Raw genomic sequence first — 24,657 nt, 5'->3', positions numbered from 1 at the left:
AAAGATGTTATTGATGAAAATGATGGAAAGTGTTACCAAGACTGCCAAGTCAAGGTGGGGAGATAAGAATAAGATTAATTGCAAGTGCCAAGTCACCCTAGGAGTTAATTTTAAACTTATGAAGGAAGACCAAGTACACAACACATATACTTGCTTTTGACTCCTAATTGAAATTTGTTTTTTTTTGCATATTATTCATTGTAAAGAAATTGACTTTAAGGTGTTTATAAACTTTTTAAATCATTTTGTTATTCTTAAATGAAAATGAAGGGCAACTTGACACACTTGAGAGCATATATGAGTATTTATGAGCCAGTTACAAATATAGGGAGAGCATCTACAAGATGTTTCACTTTTTGTTGGAGGAAATTTAGGCTTTTTGACCAAGTATTGAGTCATTTTGAGGTTTATTTTGTGACTCTTTGTGATGGAATTAGTCTTTCATAACTTTTCCATATGTTGTGGGCTCATTTCATGGAGATTGAGGGGCTACTTTTTAGGGTGGAAGAGTATATCCGGCCCATGGAGCTTTTAGGTCCTATTTTAGTGGATTTTAGTTAGACTTGGATATAGTCACTTATGTGATTCATTTTGTAGGCAGTTCTGATTATTCAATTCATGCATAGTAACTCTTGAAGTCCTTCTGTAGTTTTACCATTTTTTTGTAACTCTTTTTGCCATATATTATAGTGGGAACCTTGGAAATCAATAAGATAAGCTATTTTGCCTTCTCAAATTTATGTGTTATGGTATGTGTTTTTTGAGTGATTGATCCTTTAACTTGTGAATTTCTTCATTCCTAGTTATTGTGTCTCCTTTTCTAATATCTTTAGACAAAAAAAGTATATACAGTTGCAAGTTGTAATTTGAGTTAAGTTGTAGGTGTTTTGAGTTGTGAAAGTTTATTTCCTTCAAAATCCACATGCATAGTAGCCTTCTTGCAAAACATTGATGCAAATACATATCTTTATTGAGTTGTGTATATCAACTTGTCATTGATTGCCTTGTTCTTACTAGTTGTTTTGTAAGTTTTGCTTAAATAAAAGGTGCATCACCCTTTTATTTCATAATTTTTAAGATTTTAAGCTCAATTTCTTCCTTACCCTTTACCTCTGCAAGTTATTAGTATAGGTGATAACCAAATAGGACCAACTAGTAGCCGGCCTTATCTGGAGGTTCAGTCCAGTTATAGGTGACCCACAGCCTTGGATTGATCCCATGTTTCTTCAAAAAGATTAGTTTTCAACTTTGCATAGGGTGAATTTCTAGGAGATAACAAAGCTTTTTTTGTTGGTGTTCATTTTTTGTTCACCATCTTGGTGCACTTACCCTTAAATTAAATTCTAAATTGAACTAGCAAAGAAATATAACAACTCCATTTATCAAATCTACTTATGACATGCCATAATAAAAGTAACATTCACTCAATGTATGAAATGAAATTATGAGAAATTATATCTAAAAAGACCAAATTAAAAATATGCAAAATGCAAGAAGCATCAATTTCACCAAAATGTTTAGTAGTACAATTTTAGGGCTTTACTACCTAAAGGATTGATAAGACCACTAAGATCCACACCAACATTAATGACGAAAGATGAATTTGATTGATCCAACTCTCTAAGAGATTGAATGCATATCAAATTAGTGTTCCTCCTTGAGTTGAGTTGAAATTGGATTTGAAGTTTTACAAATTCAAGGGAAAAATAATAGATAATTAAACCAAAATAGTAATTAACAATAATTTCCATATTTTCAATAGAGACACATATAGAGATCTAAGGAAATAAAGTGAACGAGAACCTGTAGCTAAAAATCTAGGTCAAATTGTCAAGACCAAGAGGGTAAGGTGCCCTAGTCTTGCAACTTCTAGGGAAACAAGAGGGATGTTTTTTGGATTAGGAAGATGCACAAAATTAACTACTAGAAGATTGAGCTGAATTATTAAGACTAGGACAGTGGGAGCTACTTGGTCCTCCACTTTTTCATGCCTATACAATTTGAACCTATTTGTCATCATATATTCTATGAGAATCTTTGATCGTATGACCTAAATCAATTCCTTGCACACAAAAAGAGAGAAAAAGGATGTAGATATGGGTTTTCCTTAAATCAAACCCCACTTTATGAATTAACCTTCAATTGAATTGAAATACAAAATGTAAATAATGCAGTAAATGTTGGAAGATATACCTCAATTGTGCAATGTTTGATAGAATATTGATGATGAAATGCTCTTTATATGTAATAAAAAATGATGAATGCAATAACATGGAAAACACATGAATGACCTAATTAAACATACATTCTTGTATGAAGATTGATGTGACTTTTATCCATGATTCTTGAAGGATGTGGTAGAATGAAATGCTTCCTAAGTGAGTGATTGAGAATGCTTGATGACAAATTATTAATAGATGCATAAATGGTAGGGTATGAGTGCGATAGAGTATGCATATGAAAATGAATTGATAGGATGTCCTTATATAGGGTTCACTAGGTAAATTGCCAATTAGGCCAACCTCCAATGGTCAAGTGGAGCCACGAGGATCAAAATCCATTGGGAAGGGGAAATGCCAACCCATATTTAAAATGTTTCCTATTTAAGGAGGACCAAGGAATTAGGGGTGACCTAGTCTAGATAGGGGTGCCCAAATGCCTTTATCCTCCAAAAATAGGATAAACAAACTAGCAAATAAGGAGGCATAGCCCCAGGATGGGGTCCACTAAGCTGTGCAATCAAGTGACATCAAATTTGGAGTAAAAAGTGGCCAAAATGGGCCTAGGAAGAATGAAGATAGAACACACTAAAGTAGGAGCTCAAATATGAGCTATGAATTGTACAATGTTATAATTTACAACACTATATGTATTAAAAAGAAAGCTTTGTGAAATTTATAATGGTGTAAATTATGAATTAGGGTTTCAATGTTGATAAAACCACTAACTAATCTAATTAACCCAGTACATTGAAAGAGGATTGAACCAATAATATCTAGCCTCAATCTAAATAAGAGAAGGACTAAGATTCTGATTGGATTCACCTTGTTGGGAATGATTATCCTCTTTCTTAGTTGAATTTGGAATATACTTATGAAATTAGGGAAAAGTAGGTGATAATTGAAGAAAATTGACAAATACAAAATGCTATAGATGTCTCACAAAGCCACAAACTAGGATCTAGAAAAAAAAAAAAGATTCAAAACCAATTCCCAAAATTTTGCCTTAATTTTTTATGACCAAGTAGTACATATCCACCCTGGTCCTCTAAATATTCCTCTGCTGAAAGATGAACTTGTTCATCACTGTTGACACTGCCAGAATTCGTACGTGTAGGTCCTGCACCTATTTCCTATACACAAAAAGAGAGGGAAATATGTTGGTTTAGGAATTAACCTTGAATGAAATAATGAATATACTAAAATAAATGTTGAGGTATACCTCAGATTTGTAATTATTGATGATGATGTAATGATCTTTGAATGTAATCACAAATGTTGAATATAATGGCATCACAAACACATGAACATGGAAATCCCTAATCACACACATATTCTTGCGTGAAGATTGATGTAACTCTGATCCATAATGCTTGAATGATTAATATGCAACCTTGAATCTTTGAAGATGTTTGATGATGAATTCTTCACATATGTACCAATTATGGACAGATAATGGATGGAGTATTAGATCTAAAATGAATTGATAGGATGTCTTTATATAGGGTTCCCTATGAAAATTACATATTAGTCCAACTTCCAATAGCCATGTGCAGCCATGGGGACTAAAAGCCATTGAGAAAATAAAGGGCCTACCCTATTTCATGTTTAAGGGTGACCAGGGAATTTTGGAGTGCCCTGGTCTAAACTAGGGCAATCCATGCCCTGGTTCTCTAGAAAATAAGACCAATACAAAGAGAAATGGGAGAGGGACCTCCAATATGCATCCCACCAAATGTTGTTCATCACATCAAAGTTTAAGAGTTAGGTTGAATTGGATCCAGAGAGGGGATGAGGATAGAACATACTAAAGTAGGAGCACAAACATGAGGTGTAAATTGGACCAATTACAATTTATGATGCTACATTTATCCCCTACTTTAATTGGAGTATGAGCCTATGGAAATATGCATAATAAATGATAAAGATGAGAGAGAGGAACCATTAGGAGTGAGATCACAAGGAGATAAGACATCACTAATTTTGAGGAACCAAACCCCCAATCATAGGATCTTAAATCACACAATCACATGCAAGGATACACAAAATAAGACAAAGACAACAAAGAGGAAAACAAAGACAAAAGACATGCAACACAAAAAGGCTCCAAGTCAACTAGTTAAAGAGACCTTGATGATCAAAATGTCTCAACCACTAATATCTTTCTCAAAATTCTATCACAAGAAGACAAGAAATTACATAAAAAGAGCGAGAGCATGCATAAAATGATGAACCATGATCCACCGATAGTAAAATTATGAGCTCATGGGAAAGAGAAAAGAGAGGACATGAATGTCATAGGCTATCAAGTTGTCTTATTCTAGGTGATCCATGTTGGTGAGGAGAGTCGGAATAGTCAAGCTATGTTTTCATAGTTCCACTCATCCTACTATAAATGTTGGTGTTTGGTTTTAGAAATTAAGCATTTTGTATAAGAATTTTTTTTGTCTAGTTTCGACCATGCAACAACCTATATAAGACATGAAATAAAAATGAAAATGTGTCTAGTTTCAAGAAAATCTTGTATAATACTTTGTTGTTCTGGTTTTGAGCATGTATACCCCATATAAGACAAATATATGCCTATTTTTTGGAATATCTCGTATAAGACTTTGTTGGTCTGGTTTCAAAAATGTATACCCTATATAAGACATATATAAATGTTATGTTTGGTTTTGGGCATGAAACATCTTGTATAAGACTTTGTTTTGTCTAGTTTTGACAATGAACACCTTGTATATGACATGAAAAAGGTTGTGTTTGGTTTTGGGTATGAAACATCTTGTATAATACTTTCTTTTTTTTTGGTTTCAAGCATGAATACCTTGTATAATACATGCAAAATATGGTATAAAATATAGTTCAAAAAGGGAAATATGTGATGGCCCCTGCTTAAGATGTCAACATAGTCCTATGTTGATGTCATTAGGAAGCTAGAAACAAGGATATGCACCTTCAACACCAAAGAGATATCCTTATAGGCAAAAATGTTCATAAATAGAGGCTAAAGAGGCATTAATCTTATAAGAAAAGAAAATATTGTTGAAAAAGAGATATCCTATAGCAAGTGTAAAGAGAATCCTTTGGAGGAGAAGAAATCTTTTCTTAAAGATAGCTACCTCCAAGAGGATATTTTGAACAAAAAATAACATAATCGACCAAAAGAGAGGAAGGAGAAAAAGAGTACATACCTTCCCCTATTTCTAAGTGAAAGGGATTCTTGATGAAAGATGATACACTTTTGACCCAAAGCAGATGGTTTGTTTATAACAGATATAGATTGCCAAATAAAGAAGTGGTTGTAGTCAAGGATACACACCTCTTGCATGAGAGAGAATCCTTGAACAAAGAAGTTTACACAAGGAATAACATTGTTTCATAAGAGAAGACCACTCAACAAAGGAAAAGAGGATCCTTAGAAAGGATGGGAAAGATCAATAACCCCCAAGCATAGGGACAAAGAGAATAATTACACAACCTCCAAAGAGAGATTATACATAAGAATGATGTAACACTTCAAGAAAATAAAATGTTCTAAACAAGGAACATAGATGTACTCACATGAAGGAAAATTCAATGCGAGAAAAAACATAAAATAAATGCAAAATGAAACTCTAAAGAAGAGGTAATCTTGAAAGACAAAGGAGAGGTAGAGATTTAAATATAGTATCCTTTTCTCCAAGCAAGAAGACAAGGAAAAATTATGTTGTTTCCCAGGTATGATTGTTATTGAAAAAGCATCACCACTCATGACAAAGAGCCCCCAATGAAATTTACTACTATTTCCATAGGGTGAGGAGAAACATGGTAGGGTGAATGGAGTGTTAATGCACTAGATCTTCACCAAGAAAAAGTGCAAGATCAGTTGTAAGAGCTATGCAATCTCAATCATATTGGTCTTGAATAGATGTTTTAAAGGCTTTAAAATTTCTAAGAGAATGAGAATAACAATTATGAAAAATACAATGCTCATAACCTTCCTTATTCTTATAGGTATGTTTTAGTGGTGGAAACAAAACATTCCTATCATACTTCAATCTCTAAAAGATTCTTGTAGCTGACTTTTCTTGATTTTTAATAGGGTTGGTTCTGCCTCTTGATATGTAGGACAAGGTTTTATACAAGGGGGATGATTATCTTATATAATTTTTAGAGTTCCATTATCAATGAACTTCCTTTTATTCCCTATTGAAAATCAAGACAATCGTGGGTTTGATGATATGATCAAAAAGGATTATTTGAGGAAGAATCACCTTTGGATGGATGATAGAGTTTATGTCTTACAAAATACTCCTTAATCTTTTGCACCCTAAGGAGATCATCCATAGGTGAATGATGAGGATGTCCTAGACCTTTTGTACTAGCTTATGAAGGAGGCTTTTAAGGGACTTTGATTCCTTGTTCATATTTTCGAATTCCTTGTCCACTATAACCTTGTTTTGAGATTATGAACTATAACCACTCCTATAAGAACTTTTTAATTGTGAAGAAGAAAGACCATTATCATGAATTTCTTTAAAATTTATAGTGTAAGGACACATGGAAGGATCGAAGAAAGAATTAGATTCAAATAATTAATATTCTTTGTAGGGAATTTCTCCTTTATATCATCATTATTCATATCCTCTTTGATAGGTTGGGAAGGAAGGTCCTTATCATCTAAGGTTTCATCTTTGCGTAATATTATATGAGGAGATAGGTCATGAGTAAAATGCATAACATCATCTTCCCTACAAATATTTTGATGGTTAAGATAAGCTCTAGGAGAATAAGGAGGATCTATAGAGATTGATACACTAATATTTTGATCTTGCCCCCATTGCACCAGGGTATGTGTATGAGAATAATATGGTGCCATGTTTCTCTTCAATTCTTGCTCTCCATTGGAGAGATCATTGATAGAAGTATTAATTATTTCTTCATTCATATGAGATACCCTAGGAGAGGTACAAGAGCTAGTTTTTCCAATGTCATCTCTAAGATTATCATTGTCTACAAAAGCATAAATGTGATCTAGATATGTAATGCAATTTCTATTGGAATTTTTGATGATTTTGTTTTGATTGTCATTGATGGACACACATTTGCTATGAGATCACTTTTTGAATGTATGAATTATGCTCAACCGGCATTTGTTCCAAACTGGTATTATGTTGTAGTCTTTAGACTATCGATGTTAAGCAGAAAGTGTTTACCGATCTTAAGAAGTATGAAGACCCAAGCGGCATGAAGAGATCAAGCAGTTTGAGGATCTCAAGCGTAGCAGAGAAAAGGAGCCAGAAGCAGCAGTTATCATTTTTCCCAGTCTTTATTTTTGTCAACTGGTAATCTATTTTATAATTGAACTGGTATTACTCTGAGTTACTAACCGGTAACTGGTAAAGTTGGATAAACCGGTAATACTCTGTGATGAGTTACCAATCGGTATATTTTTGTGATGAGCTACCATCCATCGACACTTTGACGGTGATTTTATGTCATGTTACCAAATGTGTCTAGACACAATGAGCCTAGGAACTTGCAATGTACTCCTATTGGATCGACATGAAATTAGATTTCTTTTAAGGACATCATGTCTAGGGTTTTAAAAATATGAGTGTAGTTGTTAGGTTTTTGGTGGTTGATGAAGTTCTTGTATGTGTGATCTTAACTGAGAAGATCAAGTCTGTGTTATATAACAGATTGTGGATTTATTGAAGACTGAAATAATGTTGAAATGCATTAGCAATGAGCTACCATGGATCTAATCAAGCAGACTATGCCATTTGCTAGATCATTCACTTGTTGATTACTCACATCTTTGACAAGTCTGAAATCCTTAACCGGGTAGGCCCAGAAAAGCCTTTGTAAATCCTCTAACAAGGTGATTCACATCTGTGGATCTGAAATCCTCTCACAAGGTAGTCTTTAATCAGACTTATCTCCTAACAGAGATTGAGATTCGTAACAGGATCTATTATGGTAAAGAACATTATATGACCTTAACCGGTTTGGTTACTATTATGCAGATAGTTACTTGTGAGTTTCATCTCACCGTGGTTTTTCCCATTTGGGTTTCCACGTCAAAATCTCTTGTGTTATGGTGATTGTGCTTCTATGGGTGAAGGCCTTATTTGCTATTTGGTTTGCATGTGTGTTAACTGGTTTGTTTGTGAAACTGTTTTACCAGTTTACAACTAGACTGTTAAAGTGTTTAAGTACAATATTTTTTGATATACTAATTCACCCCCCCTCTTAGTATTCATCAATTGGTATAAGAGCCAACCTTTTTATAAGTCTAACCACTTGGAAAGAGATATTGGGGAATACACTGTGAGGGAACTTACTCATCAGCTCACTCAGACTGAGCAAGCCTATGATGAACTTAAAGTCAAATATAAGGCCTTTTAGGCAAAAAGAAGGGAGCATGCTGAAAAACTGATGGAGCTAACTGAAAACAGTTCTTCTGATGAAGCGGACATGGAAGCCCTATTTCAAGAAGTGGAAAAACTGAATGAATCCAATACCAACCTGAGAAAGGAGCTGGAAGGACTGACTATCTAAATGTGTTAAGAGCTTGAGAACCGGAGGAAAACTGAAGGTCTGGTAAAAGACAAAGATCATGAGATCTCCAAGCTGAAGCAAGAAATCAGTGTTCTCACTGCTCATCTCCAAGAGAGTAAAGTGGAAAAAGAAGAAATGCAAGGTGAACTAAACATGGCTATTTTTGAAAATGCAACCTTGAAGGAATCCAATGGTGCTATTTCCAAAGAACTCACTGAGTCAAAGGAAATACTTGCCAAATTCAATAAGAGCACTGTCAAGCTAGAGCGGAAGCTTGAATCAGCTAAACCGGTAAAGAATACCAATGGACTTGGTTTCTCTGATTATGAGGAAGGTGAGACCTCTGGAACAAAAGATGGAGCATGAAAGAAGCAACCAACACCAAAGGATAAAGGTAAGAAAAAGTTCAAACCTGTTTGCTTTAATTGTCTCAAGGAAGGACACACTACCAATGTATGTAGAAGTAAGGCTTACAATAATTTTCCTTATTTTCTAAATGATAAGCCTAGACCCAATAGATTAAATGGTAATTGTTATGCATGCAACAAGTTTGGGCATAGAGCATTTGAATGCAGATTTGTCATGCACAATACTGGAAGGTATCCTCAAAGGAGTCAAAGAGTTTTTCCTGAACCCTCTGGGAACCGAAATCCAAACTTGTTTAATACCTATAATCATCAATCAGGTAGCGGTGGCTATCAAGTGGCAACCGGATGGAGAGAAAACTATTTGATTTGTCATGGTCACGGTCACACTGCTGCAACATGCAGAAGGAAGAATGAAACACGAATAATGGACCTTGGAGAGCACCTGGAATGGTTTGCTATCATTGCAACAAACTGGGTCATACAGCAAGATTTTGAAGAACTAGAAAGAATACATCGGATGATATACCAGTCACTTCGGAAGGAAAGATTGATGTTGAAACTATTCAAGTGGATATGAAGAAAACCTGGAAGAAGAAGCCAAAAGAAGTGATTCAAGAAGAACTGGTTTCTGCACCTAGTTTGGAAGTCGCTGAACCGACAAACTAAGCATCAAAAAAGCTTAGGGGGAGCAAACGGTGAAATGTTTCGAACCCTTGGTTTACACCGATAAAAGACCTCAACTGGTATGTGATACCTATCAGTTGGAAGAAGATTGGAAACGGTAAAAGGAAAATTAGGGTTTACACCCTAATAGTGGAGCATTTATTATGGTAGGTGAAGAACTTGTTTAAGAGAATTTTTCAAGTTATCTTTTCACTTATCAGTTCTCAAGAAAATAATTTTATAAGCACTGAGCGAAGAAAAGTGATTTGGATTGCGATTCGAAATTTTTTTCAAAATCTTGAAGAAGAATCAGAAGCAAACATCTGTTGGTGAAGTGTAGAACACAAAGCGACATTTCAACAACTGAAGGAGTGTGTGGTGAAGTATAATTTGTGAGCCCTAAATTTCAATTTACGAAGGTACTTTTCAAATTTCTCTATTTATCATGGTTTTCGCATCACACCCTAGCTCTAGTGCACCCATTGATTTAGTAGACTTCATTCAACACAAGGCAAACTACAATGCCCTATCTCAAATACCCGCTGGTGTCATAGTCGAGGAAGGCATTTCTGATTACATTGACTGTAAGATTGAAAATCTAGGATCTCTGGTGATCCATTCTAAGTTGAGCTTGGAAAGACAAAAAGATTAAACTGGAATTTAGCATTCTGGAAAAGAAGAAAATTCACAATGCAATCTATTTCCTTGAAGAGTTTTTAAATGATCACATTTGCATCATTCTGAGTAGAGTGCACGGTGATAAAATGTACTTAGAGTGAACGCATGACATCACACCGGAAGCGATTCATGTCGTCACCGGTTTCTGTAACGTCGGTGAAGTGCCAACCCTAAGGAAGATCGGCAAGACAGAAATGACCAAGCTCACCGGTTCAGTGAGTGACTCACGAGGAATAACTGTCAATTCCATCAAGGACAATCTGGTCAAATATGCTTGTATGGTGATAGGATACCGGATGTTCCATGCCAGTAGAATCAACTCTATCTCTGCTGCAGTGGTAAATGCCGCCTATAGGATGATCAAGGAAGATGCATCGTTTGATTTGTGCACTTGTATGCAAAGACAACTTCTGTTGAACCTCAAGTCGATTAAATAGGACAATGCCTTGAGATTTAAGTTTGGACAACTACTGGTTGGGTTGTTCTTCTACTTCCAAGGTTACTTCCTAGGAGTCGGAGATATTCAGTGGTCTGCCAACCAACCAGTTACAAAGCAAATCAAGGAAAGCCTACAAGTGGTTGGAACCGATTATCTGGAAGTTCTGAACAAATACTTTGATGAGTTCAGATGCAAGATGAGCCAAAGAGTGAGAATATCAAGCGATATTGTCAAGAAATATGAAGATGACATCTGCTTCACCATCAAAGTTGATGAGTGCATAATGGAGGTGGTTGAGCCAAGACAGGAAGAAGTGGAACCGATGGGATATAAGGTAATGCATGACATGCTAGATGGGTATGCCTCTACCCTACTCGCCTCGCCCCTTGATCTAAAGGCAAAGAGAACTGACACCTATTTAGAAAGGGTTACACTGGTTGAAGAACCCATAGTAAAGAAGGGAAAGGCAGTGCCTTCAGCATCGGCACCGGTCACTGCAGCCAGTCCCAAAGTGACCAAGCGGTCACCAGCAAAGAAGAAATCAAAAGCTGCACCCGCCAAAGTCTTTGAGAGGAAGCAGAAGACAAAAAGCAACACACCAGACTCAGAGGACACTGTGTCTGAAGAACAACCTAAGAAGACCAAGCAAACAAGGAAAAAGACAAAGAATGAACCGGCAACATTTGCACCGATAAATATTAATATTTCCTCCTACATACCTTTGACACATTGTTAAAGAACAATTAAGAATATTAGAAGAAAAGTTCTTGGTGATTTGAAAGAGCGCTTTGATGATTTTAATGATGATGAAAAGGAAGAAGTTGAAAAGGAAGTCATTAATTATTTATGTATTAATGACCGGTGGCCATCAGAAATTAAATCTGAGACACCTGATTCTTTATATAATTCTTTAGATAACAAATGGCACATTGTCATAGGGAAGGAACAGGAAATAAGAGATGAAGTATTTGCACAATAATTTCCTAATGTGCCCAAAACAAAACTTTATGAAGTGATGGAAAGATATAAGGGCCTCTTCTTCATGAGAAGAAGGATACTCTTGTTGCTAGAAGGAAAAGTCCCTGAAGTGACTAAAGATACCCACTGCCTTGCTCAATCCACTTTAAGATTGCATCAAGTGGTTGAAGCCAATGAAAAGGTTGAGCAAGAACCGGAAATCAATCAACTAGATGAAGTATATGACAGTGAAGGAGAACCGGTCACTACTCAATTGGACCCTATTGATGTTGATGCCTTGAATGGTGAAAATGTTACTCTGGATGCACCAACAAAAATAGCAGGTCAGGAGAAATAGGAGAAAGAAAAGAGAAAACAAGCAGAAGAGGAGAAGAAGCAAAAGGAAGAACAAAAGAGAAAAGCGGAAGAGAAGAGAAAAGAGGAAGAAAAGAGAAAAGAAGAGGAGAATAAGAAACAAAAAGAAGAGAAGAAGAAGAAGGAAGCGGAAAAGAAAGAAGAATGGAAATGAAAGGAAGAAGAAAAGAGACAAGAGGAAGAGAAGAAGAAGAAGGAAGCGGAGTAGTAAAAAGATAAGAAATAGGCAGAGGAGAAGAAAAAGGAAGAGGAGAAGAGAAAGGAAGAGGAGAAGAAGAAATAGGAGGAGGAGAAGAAGAAGAAGGATGAAGATGAAGCGAAGAGAAAGGAAGAGGAGAAGACAAAGGAAGAGGAGAAGAAGAAAAAGGATGAAGAAGAAGAGAAAGAAAGACAGAGGAAGAAAAGAAAAAGAAGGAAGAAGAGGACAAGCTAAGAGCTAAAGAGAAAAAGGAAGCGGCACAGAGCACTCAGGTGGAGACCCCAAAGGCAATCGGTACTCAAGCCAAACCGGCTGACATTACCAGTCGCATTGACCTCCAGTCTGCAAATGAATTGGAGCTGCTGCAAAGCACTAAGCTTGCTCAAGAGCGATTGGATGCTCTAAGGAGGAAAAAGGAGGAAGATGTGATTCAAACTGCAGTGGAAACACTCACCAATTTGCTACCCAGTACCAACCTCCCCAGTACCGATTCCTCTCTTGCTCAATTGAAGCTCCTATGCACAGTTGTAGAAGACCAGGTGCAAAGCCTGGAAGAAGTTGCTAAAGCCACTACCCAAAAGAAGCATCAAAAGGCTCTGGACACTGCATTGGTGAAAAAGTTAACTGAGCTCCGATCCGATTTATAGAAGGCATAGAAGGACATCAGAGATGCAATGGATGAAGGCAAATTACTGCTCAGTAAGATTTGCCAACCCCATCTATTTTGTGATGATGTACTTGCCCAAAAAGATAGACTGCAATCTGATATGCAGTCATTCATAAGCACCTTCAAGACGCCATATGATTCCTTCACCACATATGGACAAACCGCTCACTAGTTTCAACTCCAGTCTACAAGAATAGAGGCAGAGATCAGCAACCAGACATGAAATTTGTAGGAACTTCAACTGGTCCTACTACCAAGACTGCAAATTCTCCAGAAATGCTATCTCAATCTGGATTCCCTAATGGTCACTCAAGAGATGAGTACCTTGGATGCCATGGAAGAAAAGGTCTATCAGATGCAAACAGAGAATGAGGTTGCTACCTCATTGCTTGAATCATGGTCCTTATCCATGAGGACATTTATGTAGGACTTTCAATCAGTTTTTGACAAGTTTCACTCTTTATTGTCATAAACTCTTCTTATTTTAATACTAATGGAACATGGGTTACTCAGCTGTACTTTGTCATTGTTGGCAAAGGGGGAGTAGTATTCTGGTATTTAAAATTTTGATGCATGCTATGTATACTTTCATGTTTATCTCTCTAAGGAGTAGTATACATTGTATTTTCTGCAAAGGGACAATGTATATGCTTAGGGGGAGTATTTTTTATTATGGCATAATTTTGTTGTAAAACAATTAGATGTCAAAATTTTTCCTAAGTGTTGCCATCAATGCCAAAGGGGGAGATTGTTTGCATTTTTGATGATTTTGTTGTGATTGTCATTGATGGACACACACTTTCTATGAGATCACTTTTTGAATGTATGAATTATGCTCAACCGGTATTTGTTCCAAACTGGTATTATGTTGTAGTCTTTAGACTATTGATGTTAAGCAACAAGTGTTTACCGATCTCAAGCAGTATGAAGACCCAAGTGGCATGAAGAGCTCAAGCGGTTTGAGGATCTCAAGCGAAGCGGAGCAAAGGAGCCAGAAGCGGCAGTGATCATTTTTCCCAATCTTCATTTTTGTCAATCGGTAGTCTATTTTATAATTGAACCGGTATTACTCTGAGTTACCAACTGGTAACTGGTACAGTTGTATAAACTGACAATACTCTGTGATGAGTTACAAACTGGTATATTATTGTGATGAGTTACCATTCACCGACACTTTGACGGTGATTTTGTGTCATGTTACCAAATGTGTCTAGATACAATGAACCTAGGAACTTGCAATGTAATCCTATTGGACTGACATGAAATCAGATTCCTTTTAAGGACATCATGTCTAGGGTTTTAAAAATATGAGTGTAGCTGTTAGGTTTTTGGTGGTTGACAAAGTTCTTGCATGTGCGATCTTAATTGAGAAGAGCAAGTCTGTGTGCTGTAACAGAGTGTGGATTTATTGAAGACTGAAGTAATGTTGAAATGCATTAGCAATGAGCTACCATGGATCTAATCAAGTAGACTGTGCCATTTGCTAGATCATTCACTTGTTGATTACTCACATCTTTGACAAGTCTGAAACCCTTAACCGGGTAGGCCCAGAAAAGCCTTTGTAAATCCTCTAACAAGGTGATTCACATTTGTGCATCTGAAATCCTCTCACAAGGTAGTCTTTAATTGGACTTATCTCCTAACAAATATTGAGATTCCTAACAGGATCTATTCTAGTAAAGAACATTGTATGACCTTAACCGGTCTGGTTACTATTCTGCAGATAGTTACTTGTGAGTTTCATCTCACCATGGTTTTTTCCATTTGGGTTTCCATGTCAAAATCTCTTGTGTTATGGTGTTTGTTCTTCTATGGGTGAATGCCTTATTTTCTATTTGGTTTGCATGTGTGTTAACCGGTTTGTTTGTGAAACTGTTTTATCGGTTTACTGCTAGACTATTAAAGTGTTTAAGTACAGTATTTTTTGGTATACTAATTCACCCCCCTGTCCCCCCTCCTCTTAGTATTCATCAAATTCTTAAAAATATCATGATAAAGAAACATGCAATATAGATAAAATCTTTGAGATATGATTGGTTAGTAGGAGATATCTTTGAAACACTAAAGATACAATATGAAAAAATACTATGAATGAAAAGAAGCAATGTAAAGTGAAAGAAACCATTATCCAACACATGATTTTGATAAATGTAATTAAAAAGAAATTTAATCATATGTGAAATGGAAAAAAACCAAATTTAGTAAATGTCATTATGAATGCCAATCAGATTTGAGAATGAAAATAAAAAATTATGCAACCAACAAGCAAAATAAATTTGGGTTGTTATGAAATTAACCTCTAAATTTATGTAATTATGATCTATGAGTGCAAAATTCATTATTGACAAGCCTATAAATAAAATCTTAGACCATAAATCAGAAATAAGCATGAAAGGAGTCAAGTTCACCAAAATGTAATTGTGTAAATTAGTAATTAGGGTTTCAATGATGATTAAACAACCATTTAACCTAATTAACCCAATACATTGAAAGAGGGTTGAACCTAATAGATCTAGCCTCAATCCAAATAAGGAAAGGGTTGAGATTGTGACTAGATGCACACAGTTGGGAATGATTATCCTCTTTCTTAGTTAAATTTTGAATTTAGTTATGAAATTTGGGCAAAGTAGGTGATAAGTAAAGTAAATTGATGAATACATAATGCTACAGATGTCTTATTGAGCCACAAACAAGGATCTAGAAAAAATAATATATTTGGAATCTATTCCCAAATGTTTGTCTTGATTTTTCAAGACCGTGTAGTACAAATTTGCCCTGGTCCTCTAACTTTTCCTCTATTGAAAGATGAACCTATTTGTCACTATCGACACTACCAAAATTCCTAAGTACAACTATTGCACCTATTTCTTACACACAGAAAGAGACAAAAATATGTTGTAGATAGGGGCTTGCTTAAGTCAAACCCCAGTTCAGGAATTAATCTTGAATGAAATAATGCAAATATTGAAATAAATGTTCAGGAGATATACCTCAGATCTACAATAGCCAATGATGATGCAATTCTCTTTGAATGTAATCTCAAATGTTGAAGGTAATGGCATGATAAACACATGAGCATGAAAAACCCTAATCATACACACATGCTTTCATGAAGATTGATGTAACTTCACTCCACAATACTTGAATAATGAGTATGCATCCTTGAATCTCTGAAGATGCTTGATGATGAATGCTTCATAGATCCACAAATATTATGAATTGATAGGATGTTTTTATATAGGGTTCCCTAGGTAAATTACCATTTAGGCTAACCTCCAATGCTCATGTGTAGCCATTAAGACTGGAAGCCATCGGGGAGATAAAGGACATACCCCATTCCAAATTGAGGCCTATTTAAGGGGGACTAGGGAATTTTGGGGTGCCCTAGTCCTCTAGCAAATAAGACCAATACAAAGAGAAATGGGAGAGGGACTTTCATGATGGGGCCTACCAAATGTTGTTCATGACATGAAAGTTGGATAATAGGGACAAATCAGACCTAGAGAGGGGATGAGGATAGGACATGCTAAAGTAGGAGCACAAACATGAGGTGTAACTTGGACTAATTACAATTTACAATGCTACAAAATCCTATCATAGGCTTTTGAGATGTCAAGTTTAAAGACCATATCTATTTTTTTGTTATTATCCATTGTGTGGATAATCTCATGAGATGTCAAAAAAGAATCAATAATTTTCCTTCCTTGCACAAAAAACTTCTAATTGATAGATAATAGGTGTGATATCGTAGAGTTTTAATATGGTTGACAATCAACTTAGAGAGAATTTTGTAAAAAGTGTCACATGAATTGATCAATCTAAAATCAAGGAAGCTATCCACCTACTCTTTTTTAGGATCTTACTAGACCTAAAAAATTCATTTGAAACAACCACAACATCACCCTTAACTATATATCAATACTCCTATAAGAAAGTTGAGGGGAATCCATCAGGATTAGTTGCTTTATATGCAACAAAGGAAAAGAAAGCATCCCTAACCTCCTCTTCAAAAACATATTTGGTTAGGTTATAGTTATCAAAATCTCTCCAGATGGTGGGGATGACTTTACAAAAATCATCTTATTGGGTAACATCTTCAATCACATCCTTATAAGTATCCTGAAAGAAATAAACAACTGCAAGCCCAATTAGTTCCTCATCCTCCCAAATATTCTTATTATTGTCAACTATTTTCCTAATTGTTTTCATTTTCTTGTTCTTTAAGGTCAATTTATGGAAGAAATGGGTATTCATGTCCCTTTCCTAAAACCATTACACTCTAGATTTTTGTTTCCAATGAATTTCTTCTTTTCTAGGGAGATTATGCCAATCTTCTATCAATCAACTTTCCTTAGGAAAAATATCTATATTTGTATTCCCCATACTCATAATCTCCTAAATATCTTTAAGATCAACAAAAGTGTGAGATTTATCTTGAAAAATATTTCCAAAAGTGAACCGATTCTAGATTTTGACCTTTTTGTTAAATTTCCTTTAGCTTGGAAGCAACCCTTAACATAGGGGGTCCGCTAATTAGAATATTTCACCTAACATTTACCAAGTTTAAAAAATCAAGATGTAAATTTCACATAGTTTTAAATCTAAAAGGAAAGGGTCCACACCTTAGGGCGATTTCCCAATGAAGAAGTAGGGGGTTATGATCAAACCCTATGCTTGGAAGAGAATTAAGTGTTAGATGTGGAATATTGCATCCAATGGAAAAATGATAAATTTGTTAAGCTTCACTTGTATAAGATTGACTCTCATCCTTTTGTTAGTCCATGTGAAGATGGAGTCTTTGAGGTCCACATCGGAAAGCCCATTATTACTCAAGAATTCCACCAGGTCCATCGAGCTATCAAAATAAATTTCCAGTCCCTCCAATTTTTCAGAAGGGAATAAGGGAGTATTGAAGTCACCTCCTTGTCATCTAGTAGTAATCCAATTATATCCTCATTAATGAAGTGGTTCTATCACATAAGTCCTTCCTAGTATCTTTACTATTGGGAGAATAAATGTTAGTGAGATTCCATTTCTCATTAGAAGAATGAGTGGTGAAGACCACCATATGATTTTTTTTATAATGGTCCACCATATGCCCTCTAATAGAGAGAGGATTACACATAGTCACAATCCCCCTTGATGCACCTTTAGAAAATATAATACATTATTTGGCATTAGGCCACATATCGACAATTTTGGCAAACATTGAATCTAACATCTTGAATTCCTATAACAAGAAAATGTCAATGTTTTTTGTCAAAAATAGCACATTTCAAGAGATGTTCTTTATGAATACTATTTAGCTCTTAAATGTTCCTAGATGAAATCTTCATTTCATTACTTTTTTACCCCTAACATATTGTCAAGGGTACCTTGCTTCCCTAATGCTATGTCCTTTGTTGCTTCTCTTTTCTTGGTTTCCATATGTGAAGGTCTTCCTTATTTTAGTGCTAATCTCATGTCATCTTCCTTATGACTAGCTTTCCTACTTCTACTATTAATCATAGTCTAGTTGTTATCCAAACTAGTTGGAGGCGGATTCAAGGGGTTGTTGATATCTAGTATAACTTCAACCATGTTATTTCCTTCAATAGAAGTATAGGAGTCAATCTATATGGTATTCAACCAACCTATTAAATTTACCATAAGTTTATTTAAGAGTCAACCAATCTTGTTCAAAATATGGGAGGCAATCTTTCCACACTCCCTATTTTTATCTTTAGTTTCTAGAGTTGTTATATAGTTGGTCAGGATCTTTGGGATTTCTTCCAAGAGAATAGGGGAGACATCAATATTTGTATCTTGAGGAATATGATTCTCACAAAAAGGATCTAGATCCAAACTTCCTTGTGTATTGTGATTATACCCCACTTGGAAGATCCTCATATCAACTTTACCTGTCACTTTAGGTTGTTGCTACATTGTTGTGTCAAAGGTTTCTCCTTCTTCAAGACTAATGGTTCTTCCCTTGGGTTGGGGAACAACCTTCCTAGACAAGGATAAACCCTCCATGGTTTGTAATTTATTTAAAACTTAGGATGAATCTGTAGGAGGAGGCAACTTAGAAGAGAGTGAATTTTCCCTGAGCTATGGAGGACTAGGAGGGCCACTAAGGACTTCCTTACCTAGTTTCAAGGGGACCTAATAGGAGGGAACCTAACATTTATTAATGAGATGGCCGAATCCAAAATAGCTCTAGCAAAAGACCCCAACGTTTCCATAAACAATGGGTTGGCATCTTTTCCCATACTTAGAGTTTAGGAAAACACTTTGAGGAAGGGGCTTATTCACTTCAACATTGACGTTGATTCTAGAAAACATGAGACAAGATTTCACAAGATTGACTTTTTTGTAATAATAAGCATTCCAAATCAATTTACAATGCTCTTCAAGGTTTTAGGACTCCTTGATCATTTCGTAGGAAGGTCTGATAAATGAGCCAAGGTAGGGTCTACCCTATTTGGGTCCATATTGGGGTCAAAATCAAGATTCTGCTTACAAAGAGGGAGACCACTATGGTGTCCCTTGTCAAAGAACTAGGGTCCCTCCAAGAGGGCATTAATCATATCCTCTTTTTTGATAAATATAGAAAGGAACAACCCTCTAGCCATAGCACTAATTATAACAATACCCTTTAATTTCCAAGCATCAAAATCCCATTGACAAAAATATCCACATTGGGTCTAAAGGTATAGAACTTACCTATCAAAGCCATTGACAAATCCATGGTAACCTTGTCCAAGAAACTATCTAGAAGAGAAATCTCAATGCTAGTTTCCAAAACTTTAATTGAAGAATAAGTAGAGTAGCTCAAAGAACAAGGGTTTTTGCCAATAAGTCTATCCACCCAAGAAGTGGCACTCCAAAAATGATTCATCTTTTGAAAGGTCCTCATTCTCTCCTGGAATGACAGCAGTCACTTTTTCATATAAGACAGGGTCAATCTTTCCTCCAACACAAACATTGACTGGGAAAATTTGGTTCTCTCCATTAGTAATAGCATGATCTCCCAAGTCAAGATGCGCTTCTTGGGAAGTTGATAGCCCCTTCTCTTTGAATGACATTTTCCACAAATGTGCATAAATTTAAAAACTTGTAGATGAGAAGTTATAGAGCTATATTGAATTTTCCACCAATATCAAGGCTCATTTGTGACAACTCTTATTCATTCATTAATTTATAATGTGTTTCTTATGTCTATTATGTAATCAATCTCTTCATCCCCTATATGAATAACCTCTATCTCAATTAGACACCCAACATGTCACATAGTATTTGTTTATATTTATTTCCTCCCAATTTGAGATAACCTTATTTTTTAGGAGGCTTGTAGCTATACTTATGTTGAAAAAAAACTTGTAGAGAAGTAGATTACCCAAATAGAATGTTTGGAAGTATTTTGAATCATTTTTGAAATAGTATAAAATTGAGAAAATACATTAAAAATTGTCTTTAATCATATGTTTCAATATGCATATTCAATTTAATTCATTTTTTCTTGAAAAGACTTTCTTGTTAATTTTGATAAAATTAATTTGAAATGTTATTTTATGAGATATGAGAGTAGTACATTCTTGTAACTGCAGATTACATATGTGCATCTACGACTGTGGTTAACATTTTGTTGTTTTGTATCTACATATTAGATATGTTTCATTGCTTCCACCCAAGCCTTTGGCCCAACCTTGAATTCATATGTCTGATGCCCATGTTTTGGCAGATGCATGCACCATATAGTATCTAATTTGAATGCCCTGCAAACCATTTGAGACATGCTATTTCTTACAGCTGATCTCCTCAATTGTATGCACTAGTTTTAAGCCATTTGTCCTTTGCACCAGGAGACTAAAATTGACGTAGCTTGTACTCTTTAACGTATAGGTGCCAAAATCATGTTTTTTCTCATTTTTAAACATGATTTTCAGTTTTCCATGAAGAGAGAGTGGTTTGTTTATGTATATATGAATTATATATGGGTCTGCAACGGTCATTAAGCTTGACTGAATAGTGACTCAAAGGAAAATGCATATTTAGGCCATCTAAAGCTTCTAGAATTTATAGGTATCCATTTATATGTAGGGTGACAATTAATTTTGAAGCCATTGAATTCATATATATAATGATTGCTGTTTAAATAAATGGTTCTTATAATAAATAGGTCTATGGATTGAGAATTTGGGAGTAGTTATTATTCTAATTCTTATTTTTATTTTTTTATATGAGAAGAAATAAATTTGAATTATTATATATGAGATTGTTATATTAAAATAATTTAAATAGTGTAATAAGATGTACTATTGATAATAAGAGTTTAATATATAATGGTTTTTTATCTTTGGATTCAATATGTTAAGCGATACTTATACTGTATTCATGGTATTTGCAAATTTTGTACAAGTGTTGTATGAGGTGAAAAACTTGAAATAAGAACTAGTTGCGCAAAAGAAAAAACTACAAATGCTACTTAAGATCATTTGGTTGGAAAATTTTCTTCATGATTATTTCTAGTATGGAAATCTTAAAGTCTTGTTAGCAATCTTGTGATCTCTTCATCTCTACAAAATTCAACATGTCAAATTGGATGTCATTTGGATAACTTGGGAAAAAAAAATTATTGGACAAAACGACAATAATAGCATTGAATTTACTACTCTTTAATTTTCTCAATTTTTTTTGTAAGTTCTTTCAGAGAGAGAGGGGAAAATAGGACATTTTCAAGAAAATTATTATAGAGATGAGCCTACAAGACTAGACAATTCAACCTAATGTCTTCTAGATGCCTTTGTTTTATTCTTCATAGTTTCTCTTCATGTTTTCCTCATCTTTCTCTCTCTTAGAAACTCAAACATCATTTTTTATTCATTCTATGCACATTATAATAGGGTTATTAAATTTCATCTTTTCATCTTGTGCACATAAACATATTTTTCTATCAAATTTGTTAATTATGATTATTGTAGGGACTACATATATCTCTATAAGTTTGATTCTATCTATAGATTTTTTTTAATTCCATTTTGTATTTTCCACACTTGTTACATTTCAAGAGTTTTTAGGACATTCAAATGAACTATTAAGATTGTCTAATTAGTATTATCACGTGAATATTATCATCATCCAATAAAATATGAAATGTATAATCATACGATAAACACTAGAATTTCATTTGTAGCATTCTAAAATTTATTGATCTTTCTAAAATGCAATCACATGAAATACAAAAGATTATCATTCAACTAATTTCATATATTATGTACACTATAGAAAATTTGTAGATAAAAAAGTCAATTCAACCATGTCAATAATGAAAAATACTTCTTTCCCAATAGATATCTTAAGTGAACAACTTTAGACTTAAGAAATTTGGTGACATAAAAGTGAAACCTAAAATGAGGCTACCAATTGGAACATCCTAAATCAACCCAAATTTTAATGCTTTAATCACAAAACCAGAATACTTAAAATCAATTGTAGTTGAACACTAACTAACTACATGAACTCAAATAGAGATCTAACCAACAAATCCAAAATTACCACCAAATCTATTGATCAATCCAAAAACACTTTTAACTGTCAAGACAATCTTGATCACCCTCATATAGATATCACTAGTAAATAATATAAATAATAATTAAACCAACTAAATATGAACTGTCAAAAACATATTTCTCTCGTGCTTTCTCACATAATTAACACAATTAAACTCTTAATCAACTTCAATTGCTCTCTCCTTTGTGTGTCTCTACAATTATTAATAAAAAATAATGAAAAAAAAAATATCTAGAAAGATGTGAATGCTATTCATATAGATGGGGGTGTTATAGGGCTTTCACACCAAGCCTTAGGAGACCTTGCTTCAACTTGTATATATTGAAATCTAAGGGAGTGGTAGTGGAGATGCCCATGCATTCCAACTACCCATTTATACCTTTTAACATTTTATCTAATATTTTTATTATTAGTAGCAGATTTGATTTTAATAGCTGAAAGATTTGATTGTGGAAGGTTTTCTAAATATCTTATCTGATATGTATAAAGGGCTTTGTCGTTAGCCAGAAAGCTATTTTCCGCTCCGCAACAATAATTGGCAAGAGAAAAAGCTGCGTTCACGTGGGCATATGAATTTATTTTAGAAAATCATCTTTAATGAACCTGAATACAATTGATTTGAATGTACGACAATCTTCCAAATACTCATATAAAACCCTAAAATTGAAATACTTTATTCATGGCCTATTTGATGGAAACTTTTATCGTGAGGCTCTCGCTGTGCTGGCAAAGTAATGCAGATCCCTTTTGTTTCTCCGTTTGGGCTCGGTCCCCACCTTTGTACGGTGTTATTTTTCATATGAAATGATATCTGGTTAAAAATACAAATTTACGTAATGGAATAGTTTTTCATTTTTTTATATTTTTATAGTATTGAGAAAGTAAATTAAGAGGATTGAACCCCAAGAAATCGTTTAAAGATCTATTGTGACTTGCAAATTTTGTGTTTTTGATTAGGTGTTGTTCTATATAGAGAATAGAGGCTCCCTTTATACTTCTTATTCCTGTAGAAATTGAATTTGAAAATAAATTATAATTGTTTTTTACAGATTTAATAATTTAATTTATAAGGTAGTTTCAATTGTAAATTGATTTTTTAATTATGTTTGATATAGTTAATATTATGATAAAAAATTCTAAGATTAAATAGTGACTAAAATTAATATAACTGACGTATATAAAAATTGTGTCGGTACATGATTATATGTGCAATATTTTGTAAAATACAATAGTATAAGGTTGTTTTCTATTCAATATAATTTGTTCATTTTTACAAGTGTTTGGCATTTGGTGGCATTTGACATTTCGCTTCTTCTATGGTCCCTATTCTTTCTTTGTGATTTTCACCTTTTGAGTGTTTACATGGTGCCAATTGGGGGTCCATGCGAGCCCCCTTTGTCATTCAGAGAGGTAATTCATCTTGATGGGAGCTCATCCTTTAGTTATGATGTGGCAATGACAAACTTTCACATTCAATGAACTTCTAAGTAAACTTTCTATATTTATCCAAGATCTTACACTATTATAGTTTCATTAGTAGGAAATTTTTTCATATGCATCACTAAGTTCCTTACTTCTTGACACCTATATGCTAGACACACTAGATTTTGAAATAAAGCTAAGGGCATAATACATATCCAATGCAATGTCCATCTGGCAATGCACTATCTTCTAGCATTAACATAATCATGTGGAATTCTTACCATTTTACTTAGATCATTATTCTTAGGACCAATGTATCGCAACTACTATTCATGTCACCAATGCATAATAATTTATCAAAAATGAAAGGAATAATACCTATCCAATGCAATGTCCATCTTGCAATGTACTATCTTCTAGAATTTGTAGGTGTTTCCACCCAACCTAGGAGCCAATCTACAGAACATCCTCCACAGTCAAGAGAAATTCAACACATGAGATTGTATTGAACATTAGCCTTGCTTAAATAGGCAAGGGTAGTTAGGAAGAATGGACAATGGTAAGACAAGTGTCTC

The sequence above is a fragment of the Cryptomeria japonica genome, chromosome 6 (genome assembly GCF_030272615.1).
Source record: "Cryptomeria japonica chromosome 6, Sugi_1.0, whole genome shotgun sequence".
Lineage (NCBI taxonomy): Eukaryota > Viridiplantae > Streptophyta > Pinopsida > Cupressales > Cupressaceae > Cryptomeria > Cryptomeria japonica.
Note: the sequence above shows the minus strand (reverse complement) of the source record.